The sequence below is a fragment of the Erinaceus europaeus genome, chromosome 10, assembly GCF_950295315.1.
Source record: "Erinaceus europaeus chromosome 10, mEriEur2.1, whole genome shotgun sequence".
Classification (NCBI taxonomy): Eukaryota; Metazoa; Chordata; class Mammalia; order Eulipotyphla; family Erinaceidae; genus Erinaceus; species Erinaceus europaeus.
The window spans coordinates 80694036-80719820 of record NC_080171.1 but is presented as its reverse complement, the minus strand read 5'-3'; the positions used below and the strand labels follow the sequence as shown (position 1 = coordinate 80719820).

At 40.8% G+C, this 25785-nt stretch overlaps 1 protein-coding gene across 11 annotated transcripts in view; it reads right to left on the bottom strand.

Moving 5' to 3' along the window:
* KIAA1958 (KIAA1958 ortholog) overlaps positions 1-25305 on the bottom strand; it is a 245450-nt gene extending 220145 nt beyond the window's left edge. For 3 of the 11 annotated variants that reach the window (XM_007534758.2, XM_060199953.1, XM_060199954.1), the window contains exon 1: positions 16646-17326. The gene's annotated coding sequence lies outside the window, so the exon portion shown is untranslated. Of the gene's footprint in view, positions 1-16645; positions 17329-25168 lie in introns of those variants that run through there. The other 8 variants (XM_007534757.2, XM_060199952.1, XM_060199957.1 and 5 more) reach the window with 6 other exon arrangements.
* Between the last annotated feature and the right edge of the window lie 480 nt (positions 25306-25785).

Below are 25785 nucleotides of genomic sequence, written 5' to 3'. Positions count from 1 at the left end.
TCAAAAGTCAACTGGCCAGGATATGGGAGATGGTACAATGGTGAAGTTCAGGGCATGCAATGGTGAGGTCCCAGATTTGATTTCGAGTATCACATATGCTAGAATAATGCTGTAGTGTTTTGCACCTCTCTTTCTTTCTTTCTCTCTCTCTCTCATTAATAAATAAAACTTTATTCCAGCCATAACATCCTCTCCCCAGACAATAATTTGGATTCACCTGCATATCAGATTTCAGGCTCAGAGGAAAAAAAAAAACAAAAAACTAGTATAGCCACAGGCCCTTTGGAATATAACTAAAATATGCCTACTAGCTATCTACAAAATGGAGGACCCCCCCCCCCAACTCTTTATCTGCATCTCTTTTTCCAGCCTTTAAGTTCATGACTGGTCAACAATTTGTTTGGCTTTGTATGTTAACTCTCTTTTCAGCCACCAGGTTTCAAATGCTAGCATGATGCCGAGCAGACTTCCCTGGACAGACAACCCCACCAATGTGTTCTGGAGCTCCACTTCCCCAGAAATCCAACCTACTAGGGAAAGAGAGAGGCAGGTTGGGAGTATGGATTGACCAGTCCATGCCCATGTTCAGTGGGGAAGCAATTAGAGAAGCTAGACCTTCTACCTTCTGCATCCCAAAATGTCCATACCCTCCAAGGGATAAAGAACAGGAAAGCTATCAGGGTAGGGGATGGGATACGAAGATCTGGTGGTGGGAATTGTGCGGAGTTGTACCCCTCTTATCCTATGGTTTTGTCAATGTTTCCTTTTTATAAATAAAAAAATAAAGAACACAAGTACAATAAATAAATAAATAAAACTTTAGAGGGGGCCAGGCACACATAGTACTATGCTCAAGGATCCACACAAACCTCAAACTCCCCAACTGCAGGGGAGTCACTTCATAAGTGGTGAAGCAGATCTGCAGCTGTCTCTCTCTCTCTCTCTCTCTCTATACCCCTTCCTCTCTTAAATTCTCTTTCCTATCTAATAAAATGGGATAAAAAAGGGCTACCAGTGGATTTGTAGAGCCAGCACCAAGCCCCAGTGATAACCCCGGAGGCAAATAAATATATAAATAAAACTTTAGGGAAAAAAATCAACTGGTCATAGACATATTTGTAGGCCACCAATTATACTCCATTTATCAGTATGTATATATATATATATCATATACCAGTATGTGTGTGTATATATATATATATATATATATATATCAGTATATTATCTTATACTAATATCACACTGTCTTTATTAGTAGAGCTTTCAACTTTGTTCTTTTTCAAAATTAGTTTAACTATTTGGTGTCTTGTGTAATTCCAAATGAATATAAGGATTGGCTTTCTCATTTCTGTAAGGAAAACTGGAATATTGAAAGGAAAAATTCTGTAGACCTATTGATATTATGTCTTCCCGACATAATGAATGGTTATGCAAAAAGACTTTCATACTTGAGGCACCAATGGTACCAGGTTCAACTGTCACCACTACCATAAGCCATAGTAGAGAGAAGGAAGGGAAAAAGAATTCAAGTTATAATTTGTATGGCTTTGATGATTGAAGAGCACGTTACAATGTGCAAAAGGACCCAGAATCAAGTCCCTAATCCTTGAAGGATGAAAGCTTCACCAGTAGTAAAGTAGTACTGCAAGTGTCTTTCTCTGAGGCATCAGAGGTCACAGGTTCAATCCCTGGCACCACCATAAGCCAGAGCTCTGGTGAAAAAAATAAAACAAAAATATTGGGCTGTCAGAAAAGTCATGATGGATTTTTCTGTTTTTCTATTCAAAGAAAGTGCTGTGACTTTCCCAACATTCTAATAATATTAATACATTATTTTGTTTATTTTGTTTTAATGAGAGAGAGGTGCAGAGACCAGCTTTTTTTTTTTTTTTTTTTTTTTTTTTTGCCTCCAGAGTTATTGCTGGGGCTCGTGCCTGCACTATGAACCCACTGCTCCTGGAGGCCATTTTTCCCATTTTGTTGTTATTGTCTGGCTTCTAGTAGTGCTGGGGACTTAACCTTGGACCTAGAAGCCTCAGGCATAAGAGTCTTTTGCACAACCTTTATGCTATCTCCCCAGACCCAGGAACCATTATCTCAGCAAGCTACCAAATCATTTCTTCCCAGTCTTCTTAGTTGCCCACTTTCACTCTAAGTTTTAAACTATTGGAAGATTTCATTCAACAAAAACATGGAAGGTGCCAAGTAGAAAATGTTTCAAACTGTCATCCCTTCATTTGAAACTCTCATCTTATTTTCAGGGTTTTTATTTTCCTCTTTCCATCAATATTCTTGCAAAGGGCAATAACTACCATTTTCCTTCAATGTCCATATACCTTCTTCTTGATGGGGAGTGAAATCAAAACTCATCCATGCAATTCTTATGATCTACCTGACTGCTGTGATGTTTAAATGGCTCAAGGATGAAACATCCATGAGAAACCAGATGTTCCAGGTTCATCTAACACTTCTTTTCTATGATAAAGCTTATCCATAAGCTATTTGCTAATAGAAATAAAGAAGATATTAGATAAGTTTACATTATCTATTTAAAAAAACTATCTCTGGGTATTTAAATCAGTTATTTGTTGAAATATTTATTTTAATGTGTTTTTTATTACCAAATAATTTTGGTTTTTTTTTCTTTCTTTCTTTATTGCCCCTACTGATGGGGCTCAGTGCCAGCATAACAAATCCACTGTTTGTGGTGTCCAATTGCCCCCCCCACTTTGATACGACAGAGAAATTGCGGTGGGGGGATAGAGAGGGAGGGAGAAAGGGAGAGAGACGCCTGCAGACCTACTTCACCACTCATGAAGCTTCCTTCCTGTAGGTGGGGAGTAAGTTTCTTTCTATAATGACTACAAGTATAGACTATGTTTGTTCATGTCACAAAAGGAAAATACAGGTGAATCACCTATAATAATGAAAAAAAAAAAAAACTCAAATTGAATTATATAGTTTAACTAATGGCCAACAGAAGAAAACCATTCCTACAATATAAAGCTTGTTAACAAAAAAAGAACAAAAAGAGACACAATCAGCTTTCTGCTACAAACCAATGAACAGAAAACTGATTTCGAAAACAATTCTCAGATGCTTAATAATGTATGTTTTTATGACATGACTTTCAGCTGTTGTTTCACCTTCCAGCTAGACTGAATCAGATTTTAACCACCCTTATGGCATTGTACATATGCAGGGAGCAAATGCAATCTACTGAAGCAAAGCAATGTGTGTAAAAGAGCTCAATTATATGGTGGAATGTTTCTTGTAAATTAAAGCCCTATTGAATAATCATCTTCCATGAAAATTGTCTTTCACAAGGTGTTCCTACAATGTGCCTTCATCATATGTAGTTGCTTTAATACAAGCTTATTTGCAATGCTTGACATAATGAATTCTTCCTCTTTATTGCTGTAGAAATGAGAGTAAGAATTAAAGCTTTTTAATGTTTCCTTACTAGACTGCCTTTGTCAATGCACTAGTAGTGAGGTGCTATTTTTTCCAATCTGTACTACAGAAGAATAATTTAACCAGATGCATACTACTACCTTATTTATCACAAATATCTTTAAATGAATTTCTTTATAAAAATGTCATTTTGTCCTTTCCTCCTTCAAAAATGGTATACTTTCCCAAGAAGTTTAAGAGTTCCTTTTTCCTAACTCTTAGCTCAAACCTTTAAAGTTTCTTTTTTTACTTTTTTCTTTTCTTTTTCTGCCTCCAGGGTTATTACTGGGGCTCGGTGGCTGCACTATGAACCCACTACTCCTGGAGGCCATTTTTCCCATTTTGTTGCCCTTGTTGTTATTGTTGTTAATGCTGGATAGGACAGAGAGAAATCGAGACAGGAGGGGAACTCAAGGGAAAGAAGGATAAACACCTGCAGATCTGTTTCACTGCTTGTGAAGCGACCCCCCCCACACACACACACACACACACACAGGTGGGGAGCCAGCTGCTCCAGCCAGAAACCTTTTGCCGGTACTTGTGCTTTGCGCTATGTGCTCTACCTGCCCCATCCCCAAGGTCTCTATTCTTAAACAGAAGAAACTCATGCACTAAAATATACCCATAAAACACAAACTGTTAGAATTATGCATTGGGGACCCACTTATTTCCTATAATTTATACAAAGTATATCTTATATGGCAGAAGTGCATTTTCTTTTCTTCTTTTTTTTAAGATTTTATTTATTTATTTATTTATGAGAAAGGCGGAGAGAGATAAAGAACCAGACATCATTCTGGTACATGTGCTGCCAGGGATTGAACTCAGGACCTCATGCTTGAGAGTCAGTGCTTTTACCCACTGCACCACCTCCCAGACCACAGAAATGCATTTTCTAAGAAGAGAATCAAAATTTTTTATCCATTCCTCAAAGGGATCAAAAGCCAAAAAAAGGAAGATGGCGACTTAGAAGCAGCAGCTGGCGTGAGCTCCAACAAGCAGCAGCTTGTGACCAGGGATTCTCGGGATAGGGCTCCAGATGCTAGCATGATGCCGACCAGACTTCCCTGAACAGACAACCACACCAATGTGTCCTGGAACTTTGCTTCCCCAGAGCCCTTCCCCACTAGGGAAGGAGAGAGACAGGCTGGGAGTATGGATTGACCTGTCAACACACATGTTCAGCGGGGAAGCAATTACAAAAGCCAGAACTTCAACCTTCTGCATCCCACAATGACCTTGGATCCAAACTCCCAGAGGGATAAATAGGAAAGCTATCAGGGGAGGGGATGGGATACAGAGTTCTGGTGGTGGGAACTGTGTGAAGTTGAACCCCTCTTATCCTATGATTTAGTCAATGTTTCCTTTTTATAAATAAAAAACTAAAGGGAAAAAGAGCCAACAAAAGAATTACCAAGTAGAGCTAAAAGAACAATCTCTCAGATCTATCAGAGTCACATTTTGCTCTTACAGGTACAGGAAGTTTGACTGATACTCCAGTTGATACAAATGCAGTTCACTTGGTGCTAATGGTCCAAAAGTCCCTATTCAAAAAACTCAAACGAAACTAATCAATCACAAGACATTTCTTAAAACCTAAAAGAAATTCCACACATACTTCCTAAGCATTCAAGGTGAATTATCTGCAAATGACTTATCAACCTAAACCCTGAAAAGAATAGTAGCCAAGCTTTTGGGATACGCTCTCTCAGGGAAGTAAGTTCATGTGCTCTCACTGGGAATTCCAGATGGCTGGCTTAGAGCTTTCACTGGAAATTCCAGACGGCTGGATTACAGGGGAGATATCTTCACTTGCTTCAGTTACTTCGACTATACAGGGATCCTTTATCTGGCAGGTTGCATGGTGAAGCATAAGTTGAAGGTGTGTCAAGATAGAGCTCAGTGGTACAGTCCCTGCCTTGCTTTCCTCGTGCTATCACATGGAGGGGTAGAACTCTGAGAGACAGAGAGAGCAGCAGGTGCCTACTAAGGAGGAGAGTAACTTCGAGAATTTAGATGTCTTTCAGGGGCCGGGGAGGTGCATCACCCAACTTAGTGCACAGGACCCTGTTCACACCTGTGGGATGGGAACTGAATGTCTTCTCATTTCAACCAAATTCTAACTGTATAAATAATAATAAATGAACAGGTCTGTTTCTGTGATTGTCAAAGCCCAAATAAAAATTAAATTTTTATAAGATTAAAAAAAAAAAAAGAATAGCCAAGGATGTTAAAAGGCAAACTGAGTCCTATGCTACTTATTGGATCAGTGCCTAAGGTAATAAGCAGAGAGCTGTAAAAGACTAATTAGATATTGCTAGCAGTTTACTGAAGGACTCTGTAAATGTGTGGCCTTCCTTCCTCCCACCTCCAGGTGTTTCTGTAAGTCTTAAATATTAAATAAATCATAAATATTTTTATGGCTTAAAAACCTTCTCAGAGATCTTCCTACACTCTTATGTGACAGATTAAGAAAATTTCAAGGGACTGTCAGGTTCAATTAAATACTATAAATGTTATGACAGAAATGGACTACTAATACTAAGCATGTTAAAGAACCTGAGTCCTGTTAGGATCTTAGGACCAAAACTGCCCCACTTTTGTCAAAAGTTATGGCAGAAACATTGTTGATTATACCCACATTTACTTAGTTGCATGGGGGATGGGGGCAGAATAGCTCACATAGAAGGACACCTGCTTATCATGTACACAACCCATAGTCAAGCCTCCAGTATACCCCATGGGAGCACTATAGCACTAAGTTTTGTACTGTTGATTCTCTCTCTCTCTCTCTCTCCACACACACACACACACACACACACACACACACACACTTTAAAAAACAGCAGCTTGGGGGTCGGGCGGTGGCACAGCTGCTCCACAGGTGGTGAAGCAGGTCTGCAGGTGTCTAGCTTTCTTGTCGTATGCTTTACATTGGTTTGTTCTAGCCCTCCCCCACCAAGAGAATTAGATCAGTCCAGTTAGATTTCATGGGCCGCTTGGCCCCGCCCCTAGAAAACCCGCCAGAGTTCCAGAGTTGGAGAGAGTGCTTGCGCCGCCGCAAAGAGACAGCGGAATTCTGTTTGGTGATTAGTTTGTCTTAGTTTATGAATCGTTGTTCCTGAATAAAGAAATACAGCTTCCCTGCCCAGCTGTTGTCTCCGCGTCTCTGTTACCCGCCCCGCAGGAGCCGTCCCGAATTTTTAACAGCACTTTCTCTCCCCCGCTCTGTCTTCCCCTCCTCTCTCCATTTCTCTCTGTCCTATCCAACAAAAAACAACATCAACAATGGTAATAATAATGACCACAACAGGGCTACAACAACAAGGGCAACAAAAGGGGGGGGGGGAATGGCCTCTAGGAGCGGTGGATTCATGGTGCAGGCACCGAGCCCAGGAACAATAACCCTGGAGGAAAAAAAAAAACAAAAACAGCAGCTTGAGCAAGTAATCCTTCTGACTTAGTACTGGAAAAAAAAAAAAGCTGACACTGTAAAAGTACTTCATTTTTCAAATTTTTTTTTCTGTAAAAAGTAACAATCTGAGGTCAGGCAGTAGTGCAGTGGGTTAAGTGCACATGGCACGAAGTGCAAGCACCAACTGAAGGATCCTGGTTCGAGCCCTGGCTCCCCACCTGCAGGAGGGATCTCTTCACAAGTGGTGAAGCAGGTCTGCAGACGTCTTTCTCTCCCCCGCTGTATCTTCCCCTCCTGTTGTGATTTCTCTCTGTCTTATCCAACAACAACGACATCAAATAACAACATCAATAATAACCACAACAACGATAAAACAACAAGGGCAACAAAAGGGGGAAAAAACAGCCTCCTGGAGCACCAAGCCGCAGCAACAACACTGGAGGCAAAAAAAAAAAAGTAATAGAATTGTAGGCAATCTCAAATAGTAAACTGGTATGTACTGCGTATATAAAATAATCCTTAACTACAACAACAAGGGCAACAAAAAAAGGGGAGGAAAAAATGGCCTCCAGGAGCAGTGGATTCCTGGTGCAGGAACTGAGCCCCAGAAATAACCCTGGAGGCAAAAAGAAAAATACATCTAACATCTTTCTCACAGATTCTGAAAGTACTGTATAAGTTGAATCCCCTCCCACCCCACCCCCACACACACCATTTTACAAAAGTTTTTTTGGTATATATTTTTAAAATTAAATCATTTTCTAGAAAAACTCAACATCAACTATATTCATTATTGGGTTTAGTGCCTTCCAGCCTCTAAGGTTAGAGGACACTCAAATAATAGAATTTTGAGTATATACACTATCAGATGGATTTATACTTCACTCATCACTCTCTACTTTATCTCCTGTCACCACTGCTGGTATAAATAGATTTAGATATTTTAATCATTTGACCAACAGGAAAAGACAACAATAAGTACACATACACACACATGCATACATACACACATATACTTAGGAATGAGCAAGGACTCATCAACAACAGGATGGTGGAGACTGCAACAAGACAAGATTAGAACTACTTTGGGAACCCACCAAGTCACCAGTGAATGAAAACACATGCAGCTCATGGACAGAGAGGAACCTAAAGAGAGACTCCTGGAGCTAAAGCCCATATCAACTCCTGAGCAGCTGGTAACAGTCCGGCAGTCTGCTGGTTGAGGCACCACCTCCAGTCTTGCTTTACCAACAAAAAGACAACTGAAGACTCACCAAATGCAACTATGAGTCTCCATTCCTACTGCCCCTAAGAGGCTGGGGCAGCAGTGGGGAGGCCCTGTGCTGGCATGGAGGTAGTGGGCAGAGAACTAACCAGGAAACTCAGGAGAAGATCTACAACCCAGTGGACTAGAGGTGAGGCTGTATAGTGGGAGCATTTCTACATTGTTTTCCTGATGAGAACATGGTGAATAATTGCCTCAGAACCCACAGACTATAAACGGGACTTGTTTAAAAACTCACAGGGCAAAGCAGGGCTGTCCGGCTTGGCTCTGGCTACCAGCAGAGAAGCTGAACTAAGCCCAGGGCTTTGAATCCTTGGGGTGTGGGAGTCTCTTCGCATAACCACTGTGCTATCTCTCTACCACCCTCTTTTATCACTTGGTCAGGAGTGAAAGATTAAGCTAAAAAACCTACTTACAGGTAAAAGCCCTCAAGCTACCAGAACCTACAGGGAAGAAAAAGAACAAAAGAGGCATTAACTGCCACTGTGCTTCAACTCAGGGACTGAGATAACATTGAAACAACTGGGGAGTCAGGCAGTAGCGCAGTAGGTTAAGCGTATGTGGCAGGAAAGTACAAGACCAGCATGAGGATCCCGGTTCGTTCCCCTGGCTCCCCACCTGCAGGGGAGTCGCTTCACAGGAGGTGAAGCAGGTCTGCAGGTGTCTTTCTCTCCCCCTCTCTGTCTTTCCCTCCTCTCTCCATTTCTCTCTGTCCTATCTAACAATGACAACATCAGTAACAACAACAATAATTACTACAACAATAAAAACAAGGGCAACGAAAAGGAAATAAATATATATTAATTTAAAAAGTTAAAAAAACAACAACAACACTGAAATAACTGTTGATTTCCACAACTGTGAACTCTTTAAGTACCTTACTTAGACACAGGTCATCCAGGCAAGAGTGATCAGTGCACTGAAAAGTACTGAGAGAAGGACCTCATAACATACTATAATAATTGTTAAACCAAGGAGAAACATTGAGGAAATGAACCAGGACAAAAGTCCAGCTAAAAGCCCCTCCAAAGATAGAAGCACAAAATAATGAGGCAACATCCAAACTAGTTAAGGAAATAGTCACAGGAGTAAGTAAAGACTTTGAAAGAATTGTCATCAGAAATGCAGAAACAACAAATGAGACTCTGAAAGAAAGCAGTAACTATCTTGAGGTAATTAGAGAGCTGAAAGATGAACTAGCTGAGCTAAGAGCACAACGAGCTGAATAAGCTAATACAATATAAGAACAGGGTAACAAAATAGCTGAGCTACAAAAAACAGCAGAGGGGATAGAAAATAGAATAAATGAGGCAGAAAACAGAATTAGCAAGATTGAGGATGAACTAGAGAAAACTAAGAAAGAAGTAAGAGATCTTAAAAAGAGATTAAGAAATACTAAAAACAACAACAGAGATGTGTGGGATGACTTCAAAAGAAATAATATATGCATTATAGGCCTGCCAGAGGAAGAAAGCATTCTACAGGACATAACAGATGAGAATTTTCCTAGTCTAGACAACATAAAAGACATAAAGGTTCAAGAAACCCAGAGGGTCCCAAAAAGAATTAACCCAGACTTAAAGACACTGAAACACATCATATTTAGAATGAAAAGGAATAAGGATACAGGAAGGACCCTGAAGGTTGCAAGAGAAAAACAAAGAGTCACTTACAGAGGAAAACCCTTAAGATTAGCTGTAGATTTCTCCATAAAAACACTACAGGTCAGAAGAGAATGGGAAGATACCTATCCAGCGCTTAATGAGAAAGGCTTTCAACACAGGCTGGGGGTATGGATCAACCTGTCAATGTCCATGCTAAGTGGAGAAGCAGCTACAGAAGCCAGAACTCCTACCTTCTGCTCTCCATAAACAACCTTGATCCATACTGCCAGTGGGAGAGAAGTGATAGGATGAAGATAAGAGGGTTTTGCACTCCAGCTCCATCAGTACCCATAGAGAGAGAGGGAAAAGGAGAGGGACTTATGATGTCATGAGTCATATGATGTCATGAGTGGTTTAGAGGGAGAGGACTGAATCAGAAAAAGAAGGGGCAACTATGTATAAATATGGATAGATAGTTGTAAAGAAGATGGTTGGTCCATGTCTACAACTTTAGGGGAACTGTGGTAGATTGCAGTGGGGAGAGTAAAGATTCAGAACTCTGGTGGTGGGAATGGTGTGGATTCAAACCCCTGTCGACATGTAATTCTGTAACATAAAAATTTAAAAAATAAAATAGCATGGGTTTACAAATAAAGTGATTCAGAAATCCCAAACAACTAACCATAAAAAAAAAAAAAAAGGCTTTCAGCCAATACTACTAGATCCTGCTAGACTCATTCAGACTAGATGGAGGCATAAAAACCTTCTCAGACTATCACCAAGTCTGTCCTGAAAGAAGCTCTGAAAGGTCTCTTATAATAAACAATCAGATCACCATAAACATGCCATATATCAGAACATTCTAAAAATCTACAATAATGGCATTAAAATATCTTTAATCTATAGTATCAATAAATGTCAATGGCCTGAATTTACCTATTAAAAGGCAAAGGGTAGGAAGATGAATCAGAAAACACAACCCAACTGTCTGCTGGAATCTCACCTAACTCAATGAGACAAACACAGAGTCAAAGTGAAAGGATGGAAAACTACCATACAAGCCAATGGGCCATAAAAAGGAGCAGGAACAGGTATTCTCATATCTGACACAATAAACCTTAAAATAAAAATAAATAAATAGATAAATAAATAAATAAAAAGATAGGAATGGACATTAGTACTCAGAGGATCAATCAATCAAGAGGTCTTAATTATCATCGACATCTATGCACCCAATGAGAAGGCATTTAAATACGTCGAAAACTCCTGAAAGAGCTATAGGAATATATTAATAGCAACACAGTAATAGTAGGGGACTTAAACACCGCACTCTCTCAACTTGACAGATCATCCAGGCAGAAAGTCAATAAAGAAATGAGGGAGCTAAATGAAGAGATAGATAAACTAGAACTACTGGACATTTTCAGAATAAAAATGGTGACCATTTTCAGCCCATCTTGGATGGAGCTTAAAAAAAATCATGTCATGTGAAATAAGTCAGAAACAGAAGGATGAATATGGAATGATTTCACTCACAGACAGAAGTTGAAAAACAAGATCAGAAGAAAAAAACAGAATTTGGACTGGAGTTGATGTATTGCACCAAAGTAAAAGACTCTGGGGTGGGTGGGGAGAGAAAGCTCAGGTCCTGGAACAGGATGGCAGAGGACCTAGTGGGGGTTGTATTGTTGTGTGGAAAACTGGGAAATGTTATGCATGTACAAACTATTATATTTACTGTCGATTGTAAAATATTAATCCCCAATAGAGAAATTAAAAAAAAAAAACAGGATGGCAGCAAATGCTCCTCAAATCTACTCATAAAAATAGATTAAGCAGATGAAGAAACACACTTATACATGCATGCATTCAATTAATTTTTCACAAAAGTGCAAAGGCAATTAAATGGAAAGACAGCCTTGTGTTCTTTCTTTTATTTTACCAGTAACAGAGAGGATGGGAGACAGAATGGGAGAAAGAAAGAGACATCTGCAGCATGGCTTCACCACTTGTGAAGCTTCTCCCCTGAACACAGGGACCAGGACTTGAACTAGGGCCCTTGAGCATGGAAATATATGAACTCAACTGAGTGTGCTACCTCCCAATCAGAATAGCCTTTTTAACAAATGATGCTGTAGCCACTGGACAGCCACAGGTCAAAGAAGGAAGGAATGAAAGGAGTCAAACTACTTAAACTTTACTCCTTTGATAACAACAAAGACAGAAGGGAGTTGGAGAGATGTCTCAATGGGTGCAGTGCAAGCCTTCCATATATAAGTTCTGGACTCAATCCCCAGTACTACATGAGAGTACCAAGGGTGGAAAGAAGTGGAATTCCAGGAATGGTGGAAAGATACTTAGGTGTCCTTCCCCCATCTCCTTCCTTCTCATCTTTTTCTCTTATATGCAAGATAAATAAATAAATAAATGGATAGCACACTTACATATAAAGCTAAAAACACATGGTGTCTGGGGAAAATATTTCAAATGACAGAATACCAAACTTTCAAGCCTGAGTTTCCTGGTTCAAGCCTCAACACCACATGTACCAGAGTGGTGCTTTACTTTTCTCTATTCTTTCTCTGCTCTGCTCTGCTCTGTTCTTCTCTTCTATTTTCTTCTCTATCTCTATTTTCCTATCCCACTCCCTCCTCTCTCTGTCTCATGTGAAACTCTATCTCGTATATGTAAATTAAGTAAATTTTTAAGAATAACTAAAAATCTTGTAGAAAACAGTACAAGTAGGTAAAATCTCTAGAATCCAGGGCTAAACAAATAGTTCTTAGATTTGAGACCAAAAGCATAATCTATAAAAGAAACATTGGTCAAAAAATTAAATACTTTGTATATAATAGTCATGAGTTTAAGTCCTGGGACCACATAGTAGCCCCATGGACAACACCAGAAGAGCTATAGATGAGAGCATACCATACTATACTCTCTCTTCCTCTTTCCACTCTCTATAAATAAAATCATGCATGCATGAGGTCCTGAGTTCATTTCTTGGTGGAAAACTAAACAAAATAAACAAACAAAACAACTTTGTTTTGTGAAAACCTGTATTAAGTGGACTAAAAAACACTACAGACAAGAAGAAAACATTTTCAAACTACATATTTGACCAAAAACTAGCATCTCGGGCTGGGCAGTGGTGTACCTGGTTGAGTGCTCACATTGCAGTGCGCAAGGACCTGGGTTCAACAGCCCCGTCCCCACCTTCACGAGTGGTGAAGCAGGGCTGCAGGTGTCTCTCTCCGTCTCTCTCCTTCTCTATCTCCCTCCTCCTCTCAATTTCTGGCTGACTCTACCCAATAAACAAAGATAAAAAATAAAACTAGCATCTAGAACATAGTTTTTTAAACTCTCAAATAGAAAAAAAATATCAATTGAAAGAGTAAAAGACATAAATAAGCATTTCACATAAGAGGATATATAGATGTTAAATAAGTACATGAAAAGATATACAATCTGGAAAATGTAAGTTAAAACCACAGTATCACTACACACAAATGAAAATATTGGTGAGTTGTTCATTCATTTTCTCTTCTTGTTTAACCGGGATTTGTTCCTGTGGCTACTATTACTTGCTGAGTGAGATGAACTGTAAGGCCAAAGATGACTTCACATGTCTTGTAGTAAATGCTGGTCATCAGTTCAAGCACTTGACTTTCTTCCACATGACCTTGCCTACTACAGCACTTCCTTTGAATACGGTCTCAGGGAAGTATTCTACATAATGATTAGACTGTACTTTTTTCTTGTTCGTGTTTAAATTTGATGGATTTCCCTGTGCTTTAATAAAAGGTTTTTCTGATGATTGTGGGAATATGCCATGGTAGTTTTGTAGTCTTATAGAGTCAAGATTTTTCTCTTCTGTTGCCTAAGAGAAGTACTTAAAAATATGACCACTTTCTTAAAATTAAAGTGGCATGTACAAAAATGATTAAATGAAGATTAGCAGCTATTGGTAAGACTACAGGGTTTGCACAGTTTAGGCTCCCAGCCCATCCCTGGAGTGCTGCTCTGGATGATCTATCACATGAAACTCTCTATTGCATATGAAATAAAGTTTAAAAGATTAAGAATATCAAGTATTGGGAGTTGGGCGGTAGTGCAGTGGGTTAAGCGCACGTGGCACAAAGTGCAAGGACCAGCAGAAGGATCCAGGTTCAAGCCCTGGCTTCCCACCTGCAGGGGAGTCACTTCACAATCGGTGAAGCAGGTCTGCAAGTGTCTTTCTCTCCCCCTCTCTGTCTTCCCCTCTTCTCTCCATTTCTCTGTCCTATCTAACAATGACAACATCAATAACAACAGCAATAATAACTACAACAACAATAAAAAGACAACAAAGGCAACAAAAGGAAAAATAAATAAATAAATATAATTTAAAAAAAAAAAGAATATCAAGTATTGGTAGGAATGTAGAATAACCGGAATTCTCATCCATTGCCATGCTAAGTATCAACTGGTAGAGAAATATAAATGGAGTACTAGCACTTTGGAAAGATATTTGGCAGTAACTACTCAAGTTGTACAAGTGCATATCCTATGACTCAATAATTCTACTCAAAGATATGTACTTACCAAATCAATGTTCTAGATGTTTGTAGCACTGTATGCAATCAACCCAAACTGAAATTCTTCCCAAATGGCAACTATATATACTATGTGATACAGTGTTATGTTGATGTACCCCAGATAAATCACACTTCAAAGTATCTGTATCCTTAAACTTAAGTGCTTTTCACCTTTCTACACAATAAGTCTGATTTTGACCAAGTTACTTTGGATAATGAGGCTTTAGCTTGCATGACACAATAAAGAACTGTAACACTGTACTTCAATATGAATTCAAATAAATGAGGAGAATGATAGAAGCAATGAAATAGCACACGTTAAAAATTGAAAAACTGGGGGCCAGACAGTAGCACAGCTGGTTTAAGCACATGTGGCGCAAAGCACAGGGACTGGAGCAAGGATCCCGGTTCAAGTCCCTGGCTCCCCACCTGCAGTGAAGCAGGTCTGCAGGTGTCTGTCTTTCTCTCCTCCTCTCTATCTTCCCCTCCTTTCTCAATTTCTCTCTGTCCTATCCAACAGCAAGGGCAGCAAAATGGGAAAAATGGCCTCGAGAAGCACTGGATTCATAGTGCAGGCACCAAGCCCCAGCGATAACCGTGGAGGCAAAAAACCTAAATAAATAAATAGCATAAATAACAAGAGTATATACAGAAAGATATGACATAATTCAGGACAAGATTTGAAAGAGGGGAGTCCGATGGTAGCTCAGTGGGTTAAGCGCACGTGGTGCAAGGCGTAAGGACCAGCAGAAGGATCCGGGTTTGAGCCCTTGGCTCCCCACCTGCAGGGGAATTGCTTCACAGGCAGTGAAGCAGGTCTGCAGGTGTCTCTCTTTCTCTCCCCCTCTCTGTCTTCCCCTCCTCTATTTCTCTCTGTCCTATCCAACAACTACAACAATAAAAAACAATAAGGGCAACAAAAGGGAATAAATAAATATTAAAAATATATATATTTGAAAGAATAGGAAGAGCACTAGACACAATAGGTAGATACATATAATGTACATTACAGAAACTAAAAGATAAAGAGGAAAAAATAAATATAAAATAGCATAATAAAAACAAATTAAAGAAAGGTATAGATATAAAAGACAAGCAAAGAAGATTCCACAGACATGTAACAGCAAACACCAAATAAGGAAATAAAAACAATGGAAATAGAATAAGTACCAAGATCTACAGTTGATGAGATTATGAGAAATATTTAAGCCAAGGGATCTGGTGGCACACCTGGTTGAGTACACGTTCCAATGTGCAAGGACGTGGTTCAAGCCCCCGATGCCCACCTGCAGGAGGAAAGCTTCCCAAGTGGTAAAGTGGTTCTGTAAGTGTCTTTCTCTCTCCCTCTCTACATCCCCCTTCCCTCTCAATTTCTGTCTCTACCCAATAAATAAATACAGATAGTAACAAAAAATATTTTTTAAAAATGTAAGTCAACAATAAAATTCACATTATATATATGAAAAAAGCAACAGAAAAAACATTTAGGGCATGATTTAATAATATAATTGGTCATTAAAGATGAAAAATAACTTGGACATCTGGGCAAAAAGACATAGTCACATGAAAAAGAGAAAGTCATATTGTTAACATAAACTTTTTTGAACCAAAAAGAGAAAGAAAAAAAAAAAAGCCTTGACAAACTATGGCTGCTGACAAACTACAGTCCATTGTTTGCTATATAAAACTGTGTTACATAACACCCAACCAAAAAGAGGTGTGTACTCCTATGTTCATAGCAGCACAATTCATAATAGCTAAAACCTGGAAGCAATCCAGGTGCCCAACAGATGAGTAGCTGAGAAAGCTGTGGTATATATACACAATGGAATACTATGCAGCTATCAAGAACAATGAACCCACCTTCTCTGACCCATCTTGGACGGAGCTAGAAGGTATTATGTTAAGTGAGCTAAGTCAGAAAGATAAAGATGAGTATGGGATGATCCCACTCATCAACAGAAGTTGAGGAAGAAGATCTGAAAGGGAAACTAAAAGCAGGACCTGACCAAATTGTAAGTAGGGCACCAAAGTAATAACCCTGAGGTAAGGGGTAGACATGCAGCTTCCTGGGCCAGTGGGGGGTGGGAGTGGGTGGGAGGGATGGGTCACAGTCTTTTGGTGGTGGGAATGGTGTTTATGTACACTTCTAGTAAAATGTAGTCATATACATCACTAGTTAATTAATACGAGAGGGGGGAAATTAATTGTATGTAAGGAGTGGAATTAAGTGTCCCTTGGTTATTTTAAATAAACATATTTCCCAACCAAAAAAAAAAAAAAAACTGTGTTAAAGCACAATCATACTTACTCATTTATGTACTCTTTCTGACTTTTCTTGTTCTACAATAGCAACTGAATAATTGTGGCCTTGGTTTATGCCCCCCCAAAGCCAAAAACGCCTGCCAAACTCTGCAACAGAGTAACACATTTAAGATACCAAAGAAAGAAAATGTGAGCCAGCAAAACTGACCTTCAAATATAAAAGCCATGTAGAAATAGTTTTAAATATTAGATATTGCTCAGATGAGTCATTTATGAGGATGCAATGAGCTTCAGACTACCAGATAATTACATAAGACTCAGCATAAAGACTTACATTGCACACTAAACATACTTAACTGTAGAACTAATATTAATGATGTGCAAAGGGAAACAGAGTAGTTAATATGTGATCTATGTTAATTGACAGAACTGACAAAAATAGAAACTGACTATCAAAGACTTGATTAGGTATGGAACATGAGACTGAAGATTCACAATTTCTGAATTACAGAAATAGGTGGCCAGGTAGTACCATTCACGAAGCTATGGAATGTAAAAAAGACATATGAAGAAAAAGGTAAGTTGAAGTTTATATATATCATGGCCAAGGACTATATGAAGTGATCAATATAGTGTATAACTCATGATGAAAGCACTTGAGACAAAAAAAAAAAAAGAAACAGCAGGTCCTCAGACTTTATGTGAAACACACACACATCAGTACTTTTACTGAATATGGCCACAAGTACTCTAAACTACTTGTTAAGGATTTTCCAGTTCAGGGAGTGGCTCTGCAAGAGTGCATGCCCTGGATATAGGAGGCGGCCTTAGTTTCAATTATGGCTGAATATAAAGAACAGAACATCACAAATGACAGTGGTGAAATAATCTTTCTTTTTGATATGTGTCTCTCACATATAAAAATTAATTTTCTTGCTCAACAATTTGTTTGGCTTTGTATGTTAACTCTCTTTTCAATCACCAGGTTCCAGATGCCATCAGGATGCTAGCCAGGCTTCCCTGGATTGAAGACCCCACCAATATGTCCTGGAGCTCAGCTTCCCTAGTAGAGACACATCCTACTAGGGAAAGAGAGAGGCAGACTGGGAGCATGGACCGACCAGTGAACGCCCATGTTCAGCGGGGAAGCAATTACAGAAGCCAGACCTTCTACCTTCTGCAACCCTCAATGACCCTGGGTCCATGCTCCCAGAGGGCTAGAGAATGGGAAAGCTATCGGGGGAGGGGGTGGGATATGGAGATTGGGTGGTGGGAATTGTGTGGAGTTGTAACCCTCCTACCCTATGGTTTTGTTAATTAATCCTTTCTTAAATAAAAAAAAATTTTTTTAATTAATTTTCTTTTTGCTTTTAAACTTTTTAACTTTATTTGATAGGATACAGAGGAACTGAGAGGGGAAGGTGCTAGAAGAGAGACACCTGCAGTACTGCTTCGCCACTCATGAAGCTTTCCCCCTACAAGTGGGTATTAGGGACCTGAACCTGCATCCCTGTGCATGATAACAGGTGCACTAGCTAGGTGCATCATTGCCCAGCCCCCAAAAATCAATTTTCTACTTTAAACTTTTCAAACTAAAGTATTTTTTAAAAATTTTTTATTGATGTCGTTGTTGTTGGATAGGACAGAGAGAAATGGAGAGAGATGGGGAAGACCGAGAGGGAAAGAGAAAGATAGACACCTGCAGACCTGCTTCACCACTTGTGAAGCGACTCCCCTGAAAGTGGCGACTCCCCTGAAAGTGGCGACTCCCCTGAAAGTGGCGACTCCCCTGAAAGAGGGGAGCCGGGGCTCAAACCAGGATCCTTAGGCAGGTCCTTGTGCTTTGTGCCACCTACACTTAACCCGCTGCACTACCACCCAACTCCCCAAACTAAGGTATTTTTAAATACAAATAAGAGACCAAGAAATAGCTTATCCAGTAAAGCACATACATTACCCTGTGCAAGGACCAAGCTATGAGTCCCCAGCCCGTCTCTCTTTTGCTCTATCTCCCTCCTCCCTCTTGATTTCTGTCTCTATACAACAACAACAACAAAAATAATAATAAAATATTTTCTAAAAGTTACTAATGTTTAAAAAAGAGCTCATGAAGTTCAAGTTCAAGCCCTAGAATCATATATGCCAGAGTGATGCTCTGGTTCAAATTCTCTCTCTCTGTCTGTTTCTCTTCCTCCCTCCCTCCCTCCCCCCTTTAAAATAAGTAAGTCTTAAAAATCGTTAACAAAAAGATTCAGTATTCTAAGCCCATATTGCAGGGAGATATGAACTTGTATCACTGAAAGAATACTATCTTGGAGACAGCATTTCCACAAAAAAGAAAGAAAAATATAATTAGAAAGGAAATAAGATAAGAAACTAAAGCCAGGGGGGGTTGGGCGGTGGCGCAGTTGGGTTAAGCGCATGTGGCGCAAAGAGCAGGGACCGGCGTAAGGATTCCAGTTCAAGCCCCGGGCTCCCCACCTGCAGGGGAGTCACTTCACAGGCGGTGAAGCAGGTCTGCTGGTGTCTTTCTCTTCCCCTCTCTCTGTCTTCCCCTCCTCTCTCCATTTCTCTCTGTCCTATCCAACAAAGAACAACATCAACAATGGCAATAATAATAACCACAACGAAGCTATAACAACAAGGGCAACAAAAAGGGGGGAAAAAATGGCCTCCAGGAGTGGTGGATTCATGGTGCAGGCACCGAGCCTAGCAATAACCCTGGAGGGAAAGAAAAAAAAAAAAAAGAAAAGAAACTAAGGTCAGGAGATAGCTCACCTGATAGAACACACACTTTCCCCATACAGGTGGGGACCAGAGGCTTCAACCTGGGTCTTTGTGCATGGCAGAATGTGTGTTCTACCAGGTATACTGCCACCCAGCCCCCAAACCTCAAGCTTTTAAGTTTAAGTTCATGGGGTTGGGGAGGTAACATAATGGTTATGCAAAAAGTCTTTCATGCCTGAGGCACCAAAGGTCCCAGGTTCAATCCCCGGCACCACAAGCCAGAGCTGAGCAGTGCTCTGGTTAAAAGTAAATAAATGGGAGTCAGCGGTAGCACAGCGGGTTAAGCGCATGTGGTGCAAAGCGCAAGAACCAGCCTAAGAATCCAGGTTCCAGCCTTCAGCTTCCCCACCTGCAGGGGAATCACAGGCGGTGAGGCAGGTCTGCAGGTGTCTATCTTTCTCTCCCCTCTCTGTCTTCTATTCTCTCCATTTCTCTCTGTCCTATCTAACAACAACGACATCAACAACAATAATAACTACAATAGAAAACAAGGACAACAAAAAGGGGGAAATAAATATAAATAAATAAGTAAATAAATAAAATAAAATCCACTTTTTTAAAGGTTAACTTCATGCTTTTAGCTTTAAGTTTAACTTCATGTTCTAACCAGTATACCACCCTCCAGGTTACTGTTAAAGTTTTAAAAATCAGATTTTTTAAAAAATCAGATTTCATTAAAAGTTACACAACTTATCTTTGGATACATACATGACATCACTCACTAATCTTTAAGTACGAAAGGCCCTATTTCTGATGTTCTTCACCAAGTATCTTTGAATTCCTTATATATAGTGTGATAAAATGTTTCTTTTCTTTTTGATCTTCCGGGAGGCTTCAGCTCCTAGTAGACTTTTTCAGAAAAAGAACCAGTAAGAGACAAAGAAAGCAAAACACAGAAGTTTCTTCCAGTGTGACTGGCACTAGAGTAGAACCTTGGTTACACACAAAGCAAAGCAGAAACCTTCCCAGGTGAACTCTCTTGTTAGTCTGATAAAATACTTCTTAAATATATAATATTGTTGTTATTACCAATTACGAAACAGTTTTTAAAAACTATTCAGCAATGTAAGTGTAAAACTTTGCAAATCAAACTTGAATACTGCTGTATTATTTGCCTTTCTCCAGTAAAGTATATTAAACTTTGTTGACAAAATAAAATGCAAAATTTGCATTTTCAATACTTTTGGTTTCTTGACCTTTATTTGAATTTGAAACTAAGCTTTACCAAACAAGAGAATTTACACTATTACTAGCCAGTCACAGTCCTCATTATGAAATCTATGCAGTGCATTTGTTACCTAGGAAACAGACCAGAGCACAAGCAGAATGCAATTTCAGTACAGCAAAAGAATTCTCCAATTATGCTGGTAAATAAAGTCCATAAATCAATTAATCAGAAGCAAAGTCAAGAAGTATCATATTAGAGTTGAACTCTCTCTGGAAACTTTTTTTAAAAAGGAAAAAGAAACCTATTCCTCTTCTTTGGGCAACTATGTAGACTTCTTAAGTAAATATTATGAGCAGGTTTCTTTACAAACACAAAATGTCAGAAAATAAACTGTTCAAAATAAATGGCTTCTCTCCAATCTTCAGCTTCCCTGTTTTTGACAGTATTTAAGAGAAAAAGCTTCTTTGGAGCCAGCCTCATACATCTGGTAGCAGAATATTAATCCAAGAATACATTCTCCATCTTCAGCAAGCAGCATGGATTTCTGCTTTCCTTAGACAATCAGGATGATAAGGGCTGGGATGAGAGGTCAAGGTCCTCTACACCAGTAAGTCAGACCTACTCTCCTCCCTCCCCATCCTCATCCCCCAGAAATATTGCAAAAAGAAAGACGTCAAAGTCAGATGCCTATTATAAAAAGTGTTACTTTTCAACTTTCCATTTGGTCACTGCTTGTGATAATATTAGTTATTTGAGCATTCCAGGATATATAATGAGATTATTTTGAATTTGCTTTAATGGCCCCACACTTGTAACAGGAAAAGGTAAGAAAAATCTGTGGATTTTAAAGTTTTTCTAATTTAACTGTGGGTAACCTAGTGGGTGTTTGTTTGAAGTTGCTAGACATCTGTTTATATTGCTGAGTAATATTTATTTTATTTTTTAAGTTTTCTTTTTACTTTTATTTATGTATTATTGAATAGAGACAGAGAGAAATTGAGAGGGGAGGAGATAGAGAGGGAAAGAGACAGAGACACCTGCAGCCCTGCTTCACCACTCATGAAGCTTTCCCCCTGCAGGTGGGACCAGGGGCTTGAACCTGGGTCCTTGAGCACTATAATGTGAGCACTCAGCCAGGTGTGCCACTACCTGGCATCTGCTGAGTTATATTTAAAAATACAACTTTACAGTCATTCAAATCTTCTGATGAGAGCATTTGTCATAATATCAAAAGTAGCAGAAACTTTTTCAATCCTGAAAAGTAAAAAACAGTGGTCTGGGAGGTGGCACAGTAGATAAAGCATTGGACTTTCAAGCATGAGATCCTGAGATCCCCAGCAGCACATGTACCAGAGTGATGTCTGGTTCTCTCTCTCCTCCTTTCTCATTAATAAATAAAAATAAAAAATCTTTAAAAAGAAAAAAAGTAAAGTAAAAAACAATTATATTAACTTCCTAAGCATTAGTGTACCAGAAATGAAAACAGTTGAAAATATATAAGGTCCTTAAGAATGCTATGTTAAAATATAACAACTGTACAAGTCTCAAAAAAATTAATATCTAGGGCCAGGTGGTGGCACACCTAGTTGAGCACACGTTACAATGCACAAGGACCTGGGCTCCAGCCCCCAGCCCCAACATGCAAGGGGAAAGCTTTGCGAGTGGTGAAGCAGGTCTGTAGATGTCTCTGTCTCTCTCCCTCTCTATCTCACCCTTCCTTCTCTGGGTTTCTGGCTGTCTGTATCAATAAATAAATTAAGATAATTTAAAAAGAAATTCTTTAAAAAATTAATATCTATATATCACAATCAAAAGGTAAACACAAAGCAAAGCAAAAAAGTTACCTTTTAGTCAGCCCAGAAATTATTAGACACAACCACAACTTTGTCAGATAATTCTCAGCATATGCCACTCTTTATTAAAGTTTAGTTTATACAATGACTCTTTGTTAAACTTTATCACTATGACTGACAGTCCTGTAACAAATACATAAACAAGCAATTTAATTTACTGCCTTATCTTTAATACTTCTAAGAACTAATAGAGTGTGTATGTTAAGAGCTGAAACTGGGGAGTGGTTCTGAAAGTCTAGGAGTGTTTTTTAATTCTACTCCACTAGGTCTCGAAACTTTACATCAGGCTCAACCTGACGCTGTTGACTGGCTACGGAAGAAGGGCAAACGCTAGAAGAAGAAGAACTCCACTAGGCAAAATAAAGCTGAAAGGAATTTAAATACTCGCTTTCTTTGGCCCACACTTAACAGAAAATGAAGAGAAACCTTACTCAGGGGCTTGGTAGGGCCTAGTTTTGTGCCTTTGCACAGAGTTTAAATTCATTTATCTAATCTAGATGCAATGTCAAAAAAAGTAGCAACAAAATGTGATCAATTCAAAGGAATTGTGGTGAGATTGTTGTTAAGTGCAGGCACTTCTAAACTTTAAGCCAAGTGCATAAATTTGTACACCTTAGGCATACTCAAAATTAATCTTACAATATCTTCAATCTGAACAAATGAGGGACATTTACAAAATTAGCCATGCTAATAATACCAATGTGTTGTTCTAACTGGGAGGGAGGGGCAAATCTAGGATTTTTCTATTAGAAAAAGACCTCGGGAGTCGGGCGGCAGCAAGTGCAGGTGGTGCAAAACACAAGGACTGGCATAAGGATCCCAGCTCCCCACCTGCAGGGGGGGCTCACTTCACAGTCCGTGAAGCAGGTCTGCAGGTGTCTTTCCCCTCCTCCATTTCTCTCTGTCCTATCTGACAACGACGATATCAATAACTACCTACAACAGTAAAACAAGGTCAACAAAAGGGAATAAATATTAATTTTAAAAAAAAAGACCACTATTTCCGGCTTGCTAAACTGCTTCCCCTCTATATTAACATAAATCCGCTTATTTAATTTAAAAGGTATAGGTAGTATACTGGTTTCCAATGAATTTCTACATCTCATTCACGGAAATTCAAGTAACAAAAAAAATCCCACCATGCTTTTTACCTTCAAGTTTGGATTATAATGCCTTTCTTTCTTCCTTCCTTTCTTTTTTTTTAAGAAAGTCTTCATTTTCCAGATACAGTTGTTCCCCCAAACTATATTTTTAGTCTCCTTGATAAACGCTAGATTTGTTTCCACATGGATTCTAACACAATAGCCACACACAGTCTCCAGAAGTGAGCAATACACTGAGATTAATACAAAGATATAATACCACGTTCACATTAAGTATCTGAATCTTAAGTTCATCTTCTGGGTTATTCGTTTATCATTTGTAGACCTATAACTACACAGAACCATTCATAAGAAACTTAGCCAAACAATTAATATAAATCAGAAATATCACCTACAGTACTTTCCAAAACATATTTCAACCCAACCATCTCATTCTATATAGAGAATGCATAAATACACAAGAACAAAACAAGGATTAGGAAAGGAGGGGGGACCCTATATGCCCCCCCATATGTTGAGAAAACGTTCATATCTTAAACCAACAACAAAAACCCTTCTTTTCTGCTTTGAATAGAAAGCTAAATAATTGTTTATTCCATTCCAGTTGAACCTCTAATGTAGCAGCTACCACAACCTGACTCTCTTGATTGTTAACTATTTAATCGGTAGAAGATGCTGTCATGCATTTAATCCTAAGGAGTCTAGAAAACAAAACTTTACCGCCAAACTTAAAACATATATAAATATGTATATATATGAATGAAAAATTGTAAAATTCACAGCCATATTCATCTTTTATTCCTGGCCTTTAAGTCTCTATCGAATATAAAGGTGAGAAGAGAAAGAAATCCATCAAAAAACCAAAAACATTTTTATTTTGGCTAGTCCAGTCTCCTAGCGGGGAGAATATATTCTCGATGTATTCGATAACAAACACTAATCACTGTGCGCAGCCTCGGATGAAGAGGGAGGACGAAGGGGGGCAATGGAGGGGGCCGCGGAAGAGCCTTTGGAGAAAGCCCTCCTCCGTTAGAAACAATAAATAAGAGACCCGGCGATGCACGTTCCTTCACACACGCCCCAATTGCACCTCGGCTCACCTCCCTGGAGGGAAACAAGTGGGGCAGAACCCTGAACCACCTCTCTCCCTCCCTCTTCATGACCACCTTAGGACTTGCAAACTACGGGGGCAGGTCTTTTCTTTCTCCTTCCTGCCCTGCTCTCCACCTCAAGCCGACCCAGGAGCGGGAGAAGGCGAGCCAGACCCCTGCAGCGCGGCCGCGGCGACTGGAGATGCTGGGCGGCCGGCCAGCCCGGGAGGGGCAGATGGAGCGGCGGCGGGTGCTGCCCCCAGCCCTCTCGGCCGCGTGGGGTCTCCAGCCCACACACCCCCAGACTTGTCGCGGGCGACATCGGGCCGCGCGGGTTTCAGCCCTGACTCTCGGCCTTCCCTCCCAGCCCCAGAGGAGACAAAAGGAGGGTTCAGTCGGGTCACACCGCACGGCCGCCGGGGCGGGGGGGGGGGGGGTGAGGGGTGAGGGGTGGAGGGGGAGGCAGAGCCGACCGCGGAGCGCCCGCCCCCTGCACAAAGGGGCGCCCCGACCCAGGTCGCAGCTCAGGCGCGCTCATCCCCGCCCCGCGCGCGGGCTCTCACCCACCTGCAGGTGTCTGTGCGTCTGTCCATAGGAACGCGGGCGGCGGGTGATGGGGGGGGCCTGCGGGAGCCGGGCTGTCGGGACTGGACGGGACGGAACGGAGGGGGCGAAGGGCCGGAGAGCGAATGCGAGTGGAGCTGGGAAGGCGCCGAGCGGGCGGCGGGCGGAGGCGCGGGGCGGGGGCGGGGGCGGGGACGGGGGCGCCAGCCTGGCTCCGCGACCCGCGCGCGTTGCTCTGTGCGCCCCAGGCTCTGCGCGCCCGGCTCGGAGCGCGGGGGCTGGCGAGCGGGGTCGGGGGGCGGGGCGCGGGCGGGGCGGCGCCGGCGAGCGGGGCGGGGGCTCGGACCCCGGGCTCCAGCCGGCACCGGAAACGCGCCGTGGTCCGCGAGACCCACAGGAAGTGTGTAACGACACCTCCCACGACGCGCTCCAAGCTCGCGGTCTCGGCCGCCCGGAGGGGGCGTGCAGCGACCCCCCGTCTACACGCGCGCGCACGAGCTCCCTCTCGGCGCCGCGACAGGTGTGGGACCCGCGAGCCCCGCGAAGTTCTGTGTTGGACCGCACGCCCTTCTGACACACGCCCGGGTCTCCCGGTCCTCTGGCGCCTCCGATCTCCGTGC